This window comes from Camelina sativa, chromosome 8 (genome assembly GCF_030686135.1).
Source record: "Camelina sativa cultivar CO46 ecotype springtype chromosome 8, ASM3068613v1".
Classification (NCBI taxonomy): domain Eukaryota; kingdom Viridiplantae; phylum Streptophyta; class Magnoliopsida; order Brassicales; family Brassicaceae; genus Camelina; species Camelina sativa.
Genome location: NC_141887.1, coordinates 12,343,611 through 12,355,269, shown reverse-complemented (window position 1 = coordinate 12,355,269; position 11,659 = coordinate 12,343,611). Strand labels below are relative to the sequence as shown.

At 42.7% G+C, this 11,659-nt stretch overlaps 2 non-coding genes across 2 annotated transcripts; one reads left to right on the top strand and one right to left on the bottom strand.

Annotated features, from left to right (window-relative positions):
* Positions 1 to 107, bottom strand: LOC147939994 (small nucleolar RNA R71). Its single transcript, XR_015564836.1, has one exon. It is a non-coding gene; the product is annotated as a small nucleolar RNA R71 (small nucleolar RNA).
* Positions 108 to 7,572: 7,465 nt separating this feature from the next.
* Positions 7,573 to 7,679, top strand: LOC147939993 (small nucleolar RNA R71). Its single transcript, XR_015564864.1, has one exon. It is a non-coding gene; the product is annotated as a small nucleolar RNA R71 (small nucleolar RNA).
* The last annotated feature ends 3,980 nt before the right edge of the window (positions 7,680 to 11,659 follow it).

The window sequence follows — 11,659 nt, the reverse complement described above, 5'->3', positions numbered from 1 at the left end:
AGGCTGCGAAATGATATCTCCAGCTTTGTTCAGAAGAGCAATGAGACGTTTAGTGAAGCTTGGGAACGTTTTAAGGGATACACTAGCAGATGCCCTCATCATGGATTCAACAATGCTTCATTGTTAAGTACACTATACCGAGGTGTTGTCCCTAAGATACAGATGTTGCTGGACACCGCAAGTAATGGTAACTTCCTCAAAAAGGATGTCGATGAAGGTTGGGATCTAGTGGAGAACTTGGCTCAATCTGATGGCCACTACAATGAGGAGTATGATTGCACTTTGCGATCTACTGGAGACATGACAGCCCTCAATGACAAATTGGATAAGCTCCTCAGCCAGCAGCAGCATGTACATGCCATCTCAGAGTCAGAGCAGTTTCTGCAACAAGATGAGGAGAATGTTCAGTTGGTGGTAGTGAACTTCATCAATAATCACAGAGGTCACAACAAAGGGCAAAGAACCTACATCCCCATTTACCAGACTATCACCTCAACCACTTTACACACTTCCTCCTCCCTCGATTTGATCTCAATGATGCACCAAGTACTGTCAGCTCAGAAGACATGCAATTCAAATTAATACAAGATTTGATGCTCTCGCCGAACGACTATCGACCAATTATCAAAAACTACACAACATGTTTGATGCTTTGAGCTCTCGAATTCAGATGCTTACAGATAAATCAGCTTCAACTTCAAAAATTCAGGTGTCTACGCTCGCAATAGCCCTACGGAGTGGACGAAACTTACCACCTCGGGAGGCACCACCAAACATTCCTGCGGACAGCAATTATCTGGATGGGGAGGATCTCCGTAAATTGCCCACTCCTACTCAACCACAAAGCCATTCCACAGAAAAACCTGAGCCTACACCCGATCATACCACCTGGATAGACGATCGGGTGGACATACCTGTAAGCCCACTACCTACATACAAACCAGGAGGAGAGAAACAGAAAGAGAGACGATTTATCCCTCTACCTTACAAACCACCCTTGCCATTTCCTGGACGGTTTCACAAAGAACTTCTTGAGAAGCACAAGGCATTGTTCGAAAAACATATGCAGGAACTCGAGCTTCGCATGCCTCTAATGGACGTTTTCACCCTGATACTCCCTTACAAGAAATTCCTGAAGGATGCGGTGATGGAACAAATCAAACAAGTTCAGGGAATGGTCATACTCAATCACGAGTGCAGTGCTATAATCCAGAGGACTACTGCACCTAAGAAACTGAGCAACCCAGGGTTGTTCACATTACCTTGCTTGATTGGACATTTGACGTTCGGAAGATGTCTCTGCGACTTGGGGGCATCAGTCAGTTTAATGCCTTTAACTGTAGCCAAATGTCTTGGATTTGAGCAATTCAAACCCACCGACATCCAACTAGTTATGGCAGATCGAACTACAAGGTTACCAAGTGGAGTATTGGAAGACTTTCCGGTCAAGGTAGGTCAGTAGACGTACTAACCGACTTCGTGGTTTTGGAAATGGATGTAGAACCAAGGGATCCACTTATCTTAGGACGACCATTCTTAGCCACCGCAGGAGCAATGATAGATGTGAGGAACGGTAAGATCGACCTAAAGCTCGGGGAAGACCTGACAATGCAGTTTGATATTCGGGAAACTATGAAAAAGCCCACAATCGCAGGGCAAACCTTATGGATAGAGGAATTAGAAAAACTGCGTGAGGAGGCGTTTGAGGAAGTAACAACCAGAGATTGTTTACAAACAGCGCTAACAAAAGATAGCGAGGAGGGATTCATACAGCAAGAAACAGAGCTCTATAAGGAATTGCTCGATACCTATCAGGAAATCATCGAACCAGAGTTAAGTGAAGACACGGGGGAGGCTGAAAAGGAGAGGATGATGTTTGACAACCGAAGCTTGAAAAAATCAGTTGTCCACCGAGCAAGGTGATCGAGCACCACTCCGAGTCGCAATTATAAGCCACTGATGATTGGTCCGAATCAAAAGCGCCTAAAGTAGAACTCAAACCTCTTCTGTCTGGGCTAAGGTACGTTTTCTTAGGACCTAATTCAACTTATCCAATTATAGTCAATTCTAGCCTGCCCGAGAAAGAGCTCAATTTGCTTTGCACTCAATTAAGAAATTTTAGAGGAGAAATAAGCTACACTCTAGATGATATCAAGGGTATATCCCCTGATCTCTGTACCCACTGGATAAACCTAGAGGACGAATCATATTCTAGTGTGGAGCCTGCGCGTCGGCTAAACCCGAACCTGAAAGAAGTGGTGAAAAAGGAAATTCTGAAGTTACTCGATGCTGGAGTTATCTACCCCATCTCTGATAGTACTTGGGTGTCTCCAGTGCATTACGTTCCAAAGAAAGGTGGAATGACCGTTGTCAAAAACGAGAAAGATGAGCTGATTCTAACTAGGATAATAACAGGTCATCGAATGTGTATTGATTATAGGAAGCTTAATGCAGCCTCAAGGAAAGATCACTTTCCCCTGCCTTTCATCGACCAGATGCTCGAACGTCTTGCTAACCACCCCTACTACTGTTTCCTTGGCAAAACTCATCATAGATCCCTAATGCAAATATTAAACAGTCCTTCATGAAACATGCTAACAAAATCCTAATATGCAATGCAAACTACATGAACACTCAAACCCTCCCCCAAACTTAAATCACACAGTCCTCTGTGTGAAAGAAATTTGATGGAGGAAGACTAAAACAAAACACAATATGACATGCAATGGTATTTACAAGGAAGGTGATAGTGTTACCTCATGGATTGTGGAAGAAGCTATCCACATCCTCATTCATGCTCTCCAAAGTGTAGTTGGGGTCTTGTTGCTGACTTGGAGAAGGAGATTGGGGCGACTCGACTATGGCCATCGAATGGTACTCGTTCGAGTGCGGGGGTCGAGTTGGATGCCGAGTTGGAAAATGCTGACCTTGCTGCTGGTAGAACTGCTGCAGGAGTGCTGGATCCATGAAGTATTGGGGTGGGAAGGGAGGGTAACCTGGATTGCCTGGATATGCTGCTGAAGCTGGGAAGCCATAAGGAGTTCTGGGTTGGAACTCGGCCGAGTGCATCTGGGGTGCTCGGTCGAGTGGCTGCAAGAGTGAACAGGTCGAGTGCCTCGAAAATTGTTGTTCTCGGCTACTTGAACTTCTCTTCCTCTGAATTGGCTCGTACATTGAAGCTCTAGCTGGTTCCACAAGGTTTTCATCTCTTGAAAGTGCTCTAGTTGAGCTACACCTCCTCAAAGGGCTAGAATGGCTTGGAAATGAGTTTGCACTCTTCAATTCAGCAATCTCCTTCTTTAAGCCCTCGATGGACTTACCATATTGCCCACCTTCTTCTTCAGCTTTTCAAACTTCTTCCCATGCCACTTGTTCCACTTTTGTAGGAGTGTCAACCTCTTGCTAGTCTCTCTCACTCCTCTACTATCTCTTGGGTTAGGCTCATAATCTTCAAAGTAAAACTGCTCTTCCCCATCAGCCATTTCTACATCTCTAGCTTCATCAATTCTAACTTGAGTTGTCCCATCAAACAAGAACTCATCAGCTGGCCAAAAGTCAATATTTGCTCCTTCTTGTATGGTGGTGAGCTCTTGATTTGGTAGGACAAGCTGTATTTTTCCAATTGTTGGAAGCTCAAAATTGAAAAGGTGATTTCCTTGGCTAGTATTAAGGTGGAGGTGAGGTAGCTTGAATTAATCCATCTTGGCATGAACTTCTTTCCTCTAAGTGGCACCTTAGAAGCTTGTAGTAATGGAATGATGATGCCTCCAATGGTTAGGGCTCCCATTGATCCTTTGTTGTGCAATTTGCCTACCCAACTTCTCAAGTATATCATGTGGTCAATGAGCACCCTTGCAAGGTCAGTTCCCTCTCTGCTTCCAAGGATAATGCTTCCATTTTTTGCTTGAAGGATTATGCTATTGAGTGCCACATCAATCATCTTGAGCTCACCCTCATTCACATTTCCTGTTTCCTTCCTAGCAAAGAAGGTGTTTGCTAAGGCCTTGTGGAAGTACCTTAGGACTGGGCTTCTTATCTTGGAACTCTTGGTCTTGGAGGATGAGTATGTGATGTTGTCTCCAATGGTTTCCCAAATAGCATAGAGCTCTTCTCTTGGTATGACCATGCTCCTCTCACTACCAACTTCAAAGCCAAATATATTGGCTATCTTTTTCAATGAAAGCTCATACCTTCTCCCTTTGATAGTGAAGTCAACATGACCAGGTCCAAACTCCTTATCCTTCTTTCTCTAGCAATGCATCTTGATTGTGGCTAACAATTCACAGCTTTCTTCTTTATACCCTTCCATGCAAAGCCCCATGAACTTGCTTAGGTTGCAATTCTCAAAAAGACATTCCACATCTTCATCAATGCCTAGCTTCTCCATGGTTTCCTTGTGTGGGTATCTAGTCCCCAAGAACTGCATCCTCAAGAAGGCTTCATAAAGCTGCCTTTGAGTTAAGCCACAAGATTCTTCTTCACCATCATCTTCTCCTTCTTCTTCTTCATCTTCTTCTTCACTCTCACTTTCAATCTCCTCTTGTTCAACCTCAACTGTTGGCCTCTTCCCCTTGGCCTTGTGTCTCCTAATGTGCTCCCTAAGAGTGAACTCCATCTCTTCTTCACTCTCAGTTCGCTCAGGGTCTTCCTCAGCTGACTGATGCCTCTCTCTCGCAACCTCACTCAACCGCCTACTCGGACCACCACTCGATCATGTGCTTGCTCGAGTGGTGGGTCGAGTGCTTCTTCCAGTTTCTCCTCTTGATTCAAGACGAGCATCACGACGATCCAGGGAGCTTTCAGCCGCTTGTCGAGGCTTCCTAGTAATCTTTGAAGACATTTTCAAATAGAACTGAAAGGAATAGACTCAAAGCTTAAAGTTAATAGGTTAGTGACCCAAAAACTAAAAGAGCTAACCTTGAGCAAAAAGATGAACTTGGAGAGAGATTTTAAACTTAATTTTAACTGTTTTAAGCAAATGAGAGTGTGAGAGGCATATAATCGAGTCAAGCTATATTTAAAGAAGCTAAGGGGCAAAGGAGACAAGGGTGGAGCGTCCATACCATTCAAATTTGAAATGAGAATCTTTGACCTGCTTTTTGCTGCCACTCGACCCCTCACTCGACTGCAAGTGGTCGAGCTCCTTGACCAAAGTTTGAAATTCAAAAAATTTTCTTCTTTTTCTCCCTCCACTCGATCATTCAAGAGAAATGGGAATCGAGTGGGCCTTAGTTTCTTGATAACTCGGTCGAGTACCTCTCGTGGGCCTGTCGAGTGGGCTCGCGAGTCTACTTCCCCAAGTCCAAATCTCTCCATACCCATCTACACTTTCACTAAAAAGCCTGCCCAACACAAACATAAAAGAAAAGAAATCAAAACTACAAGGAAAATAAAGCATATGTACAATGATACCTTAGGGACTTCCTCCCTAGTGAGCTTGTTTAAAGTCACTAAGCTTGACTTTTGATGCCTTTTCAGGCTTGGTTTAGAGACCAAGGAGGTGATGAAATCCTCCCTGGTACCACTTGATCAATGTGAAGTTGACCCTTGATCACTTCACCCTTAACACACAAACCATATTTCTTCTTAATCTTGAGCCTTGGTCTTGCTTTCTTCAAAGACCTCTTGTTAAGCTTGATTTGGAGATCCTTCACCAATTCAGTCAACTCTTGAACAGAACCCTTAAGCTTTTCCATTGAATCCTCTTGAAGAGAGAGCTTAGCCTTTGGAGTTGCCACTTCACTTGAGACCTCATGACCTCCTTTGTCCTTGATAGTGAAAGGTTGATCATCAATGGTAGGCAGATTGGTTGGGTTATAGATGTCAAACTCCATGGTTAAATCCTCAGAAATGTTCAAGGTTACAAGACCTTCCTTGACATCTATAACAGCTCCAACAGTGGCTAAGAATGGCCTCCCTAGAATGATAGGATCTTCAGGCTCCTTATCCATCTCTAGAACCATAAAATCTGTATGAATCCTTGCCTTCCCTATCTTGACTGGAATGTTTTCCAACCTACCAACCACATCTTTGTTTGACCCATCAGCTAGGCATATGTGAAGGTTGGTAGACTTGAATTCAGTGTGCCCAAGCTTTTGTGCTATAGAGTAAGGCATCACACTGATAGATGCTCCCAAGTCACATAAGCACTGGTTGTAGTGAAGATAGCTAAGTGAGCAAGGCAGATAGAATGGTCCTGGATCCTCAAGTTTAATTGGGATGACAACTCCCTCAAGCTCTTTAAGGTCCTTTTCGTCTTGAGCATGGGCTCTCTTCTTTGACATTTCAAGCAAAAAATCCTGATAGAGAGGATATGGATCATATTGTTCCAAGGCAGGTCCTCTCTCTTCTTTTTGGTAAGCAATGATGACTTCTTGTATGGCCATCACTTCCTTCTTCTCAATCACAGCTTCTTCCTTCAAAGCCCTCACTTCCTCTTGTTGCAAAGCCATAATTTCCTTTCTCTCAATGATTTCCCTTAGTTCCTTCAGCTTCTATGCCTTGAAATGTCATGGTAATGGTAGAGGCGGTTTGTAAGCAAGAGGAATGTACTTAGCAGGCTTGACAGCTTCTGATCCTTCAACTCGATCGACCACTCGAGCTGACACTCGGTCGAGTGCTGGTTCGAGCACATGGTCGAGTGAAATGCCGGATTCAATTTGCTTTGCACAATCTTCACTTTGGGCTTCAAGAAATGACCAATCCTCCGTAGCTTGAATTTCACTGTCCTCAGTGTCTTCTTCTTCATAGACATGAATGGCCTTAGCAGTGAACTCCCTTGGGTTTTGAACAGCTTTTCCAGGGAGTTGGTTAGGCTTAGGAGCTGAAGTAGAAGTAAGGTTGCTCTCCATATACTTCACTTTAGAGTTGAGACCTTCAAACTTCATGTTGAGATCATTATACTGGGATGTTAACCGCTGGTTCAACTCAGCAAACTGCTTTGCCTCTTCCATCTTTCCATTGGCTTGCCCAATCAACATTTGTTGCATCATAGCTCTCAAATCTGGTTCTTGGCCTTGGTTAGTTTGAAACCCTGGTGGGGGACACAATTGGGGCTGGAACACTTGATGTTGCTGCTTGGGTACATATTTGTGTTGCTGTTGAGGCTGTTGAGGTTCTTGAGTTGGGTAGACTTGATCTTGAGGATTGGCCACATTAGTGCTTCTATAGGAGAGATTGTTGTTCTTGAATCCTCCTTGGTTGTAACCTTTGAATCCTCCTTGATTTTGTATGTAGCACAACTCAGCAAACTCTGCATCTCCTTCTTGAACTGGAACCTCTTCTTCACCAATGAAATGAATGGCTTTTTGCTGGCTTAGGAGAATCTTGTCCAACTTCTCATTAACTGCCTTCAAGTCCTTATACTTTTCCTCTTGATCACTGGAGGTGAACCTTACTGTTCTGTCATAGTCCTCATTATAGTTCCCATCTGATTGAGCAAGATTTTCAACCAACTCCCAGCCTTCTTCCACATTCTTGTTGAGGAAATTTCCATTGGAGGCTGTATCAAGAAGCATTCTTATCTTAGGTAGGACTCCTCTATACAAGGTACTGAGCAAGGACTCATTGCTGAAACCATGGTGAGGACATTGAGTTTGGAAACCTTTGAATCTCTCTCATGGGTCACAAAAGGTTTCATTATTCCTTGGAGCAAAACAAGAAATCTCATTCCTCAACCTAGCAGTTCTTGCATTGGAGAAGAACTTGGCTAGAAAAGCTTTCTTGCAAGCATCCCATGTGGTTATTGCTCCAGTAGGAAGAGTCTTCTCCTAGAGATGAGCTTTGTATCCAAGGGAAAATGGGAATAGCCTTAACTTGAAGCCATCTTCACTCACACCATTGATTTTAGTGAGTCCACAAATCCTGTCAAACTCATCAAGGTGGTCTAGGGGATCCTCCATTGGCAACCCATGGAATTTGTTGGCTTGAATCATAGAGATCAATCCACTCTTGATCTCATAATTATTATTAGCAACAGCAGGAGGCACAATACCAGCTCTTTGGTTATGTGTGTTTGGTGCATCCCCAGCACCAATGTGTCTATCTCTTTGATCATGGTTATCTTGTTGCTCCATGATTACTTGATCCTCTTGTTCTTGCACTACTCTTCTTCTCTGATGTCTTAAACCTCTAGGTAGCCTGTTGATGTTGTCAAGAAGCTTTTGGAGATTGTGATTATCCTGAGACCTTGTTTGCATTAACAAACCCGATCGCCCACTTGGAGAGGTACTCGGTCGAGCACATGCTCGAGTTGATGGTCGAGTCGACTGGGAAGTGAGGTCTATTTGTATCCGGGACTTGGCTTGATCAAGTACTCGATTACTCACTCGGTCGAGTGGTGGTTGAGTTGAAGGTCGAGTGGTGCCTGAAACGCAACACATACAAGCAGAGGAAGAATTCGAGATTAGTAATGAACAAAGTAGATACCGAACTCAATCTTAGACTTATGTGGATCCTAAATGTCACAAACAAACACTCAAAAGTGGCAACGACGCCAAATTGAAACTTGGTATTTCTTGTGGTGGTGATGATTGGTGAATGATATGAGATGATGATATGAATGAATGGGTAGAAAGCAATGGGTTTCAATTCCCTTTATGATGTTGCAGTATAAACGGTGTCAATTCAAATCTGAGTGAGATGCAAGCAATCAGGACATGCACATTTATCTAAGTTGAGCAAATTATAAAGGATGTTTGTCACTAACAACCTAATGATGAATGTAAAATGCAGAATGTAAAAGCTTATAAAACTAGATGTTAAAAGTAAAGAGAACATGATGATCTAAACAACAATGCAATGAAACAGAAATAGAAACTATAGTAATGCAAGTAATAAACTAATGCAAGGCAAGTAATGAACAGGAAACTAAATGAATGTAACAGAAAAGCAACTAAAATGAAACAGGACAAACACAAAGCATAAACAAGAATTCTGGGGATGAGCTCGAGAAAGCACTCGATCGAGTGTGCGATCGAGTACAGGGTCGAGTCGGACAAATGCGAGAAACAGAGCAATGCAAACAAAACAGAGCAAGACAAAAGTAAATCAAACAACGACCAAGCAACAAGATTTAGACTAAGAAATCAATAGACAAGGAAGGTCTTGAGGAGGGATTTATGGGCTGGACTAATGATTAAGGTCATCTAACTTGGTCAACAAATCTCAATCAACTTGGGCTAATCTCTAGACAATGATCTCCTAGAACATGTTAATCCACTCTCATGGCAAAAACAATCAAACTCATATATTTCTAGACTTGTTCTCACAAAGCAAAGAACTTATAAAAGCAAGCATTAAGCAACAGATCATTTATGTCAAAAATCAAACAAGACATCTAATCTCTTAGCATGCCTAATGATAATCTATAGATCTAGCCTTATCTTGCAACCTAGACATTGGTGTGATGCTAAGAAGCTTAAAATCAAACCCTACCCTCTCGGTTATAGGATCAGCATAGAGTACATTTAGCCTAAAAGAGATCTATAACAATCAAGCTTGACCTAGCTAAACAAACCTCAACGACAATCCATCCTAACCCATCCTCAAGATCCTAAGCAACTACTCACAAATGCTAAACATGATGACCAAAGTCATAAACCCAGAAAATAACAAAACTTGCATGATTAGATAGATGAAACAGAGATCTACAATATTAAAGAAGGAATCAAACTCGAATTCTTAATATTTTGAAAGTTATGAAACCAACAAATATCAAGGAATCTCTTGTTTTCCTTTAAAAGTAGATGAGAGATCTAAGAAAATAAAAGTGCAAAGAGCATAAATTCCCAAAAGGGTAAATACTAGGTTGGAGAATATCTAAAAAAACTGGACTCCTTGGTGGCTGCAGGGTACAAGTCCTTATATAGAAAAAGGAGTGGAAGCCCTAAAAATGCTAGAAGACAAAATAGCTAGGCGGCTCGGTCAGCTCGACCAGGTGCTTAGTCGAGTGACCGGTCGAGTTGGCTTTTCTTCTGTTCCCTCCACTCGGTCGAGTCCTTCTCCGCACACGGTCGAGTGTCTGGTCGAGTGGGCGGTCGAGTGGAACTCTGGACCTTGGTTCTTCAGCTCTAACTCTCTTGCTTTCTCCTCTTCAGCATTGCTTCCATGCTCCTTAGGCTCCAAAATAACATGTTTATGCAAGAAAAGATGCAAATGCAATGCAACTATACTCTAATGCATGAAAAATCCTAAAACTATGCAATAATGGTCAAAAAGGATAGCAAAAGAGTCAAAAGATGTGAATATATTAAGGGAAAACAGGGTAAAATATATGAACATCACTTTTTTGTACAAAAAGGGACAGATGGCCTATTCAGACAATGTATAACAGAGGAAGAAGTCTGAGGGGTACTAGAGCACTGTCATGGTTCCACTTACGGAGGTCATTTTGCTACCTTCAAAACCGTCCAAAACATACTTCAAGCTGGTCTTTGGTGGCCAACCATGTTCAAAGACGCACAACTCTTCATAACAAAGTGTGACCCATGCCAGAAAATGGGCAACATCGGTAGGAGGAATGAAATGCCTCAACAGCCGATCTTAGAAGTCAAAGTTTTCGACGTTTGGGGAATAGATTTCATGGGACCTTTCAACCCACCCTCAAATAGAAACTTGTACATCCTGGTGGCCGTCGACTATGTCTCAAAATGGGTCGAAGCAATTGCCAGCCCGACAAATGATCACAAGGTCATAATGAAGATGTTCAAAAACATCATTTTCCCGAGATTTGGAATTCAAAGAGTAGTGACCAGTGATGGAGGAACCCACTTCATTAACAGAGTTTTCGATGGCTTGTTAAGGAAGCACAGAGTCAAGCATAAAGTCGCAACAGCTTACCACCCACAAAGCAGCGGAAAAGTGGAGGTAAGCAATAAACAGATCAAGGCGATATTGGCTAGGATCGTGGGAATCACAAAAAAAGATTGGGCATTCAAGCTAGATGATGCGTTATAGGCCTACAAGACAGCTTACAAAACACCGATTGGGCGAACACCTTTCCAACTTCTTTATGGGAAAAACTGTCACCTGCCAGTTGAGGTAGAATATTAAGCGATCTAGGCGACCAAACTCCTGAATTTGGATATAAAAACTGCTCAAGAAAGAAGAGCAATGGATCTCCACGAACTTGATGAAATACGGTTGGAGGCTTATGATAATTCGAAGATCTACAAGGAACGAACCAAAACCTTTCATGAAAAAAAGATCCAACACAAGGATTTAAGAGCTGGAGACAAAGTCCTTCTATTCAACTTGAAGCTTCGACTGTTCCCCGGGAAGCTCAAGTCGAGATGGTCAGGACCCTTCGTAATTAAAGAAGTTATGCCCTATGGAGCAGTGACTTTATCGGGAAAGATGGAACTGAGTTTACCGTTAACAGGCAGAGAGTGAAGAAATACATGGCAAATGAGAGCACAGAGGTGGGTTCATCTCTGTATCTCACTGATCTCGCACCAGTCTGATAAGAGTCAAAAGTCAAGCTTAGTTACTATAAACAAGCTCTCTTGGGAGGAATTCCTAACGGCAGAGTTGTAAGTATAACTTTCATTTTTAAGTATTTTCTCTCCTCAATGTTCTTACCCTTCCCGATGCCTTACCCGATCAACCCCTCGGATGCTGGTCCAAGCAGGTCGTCCGTGCGCATAACCGAGCTCTCTGA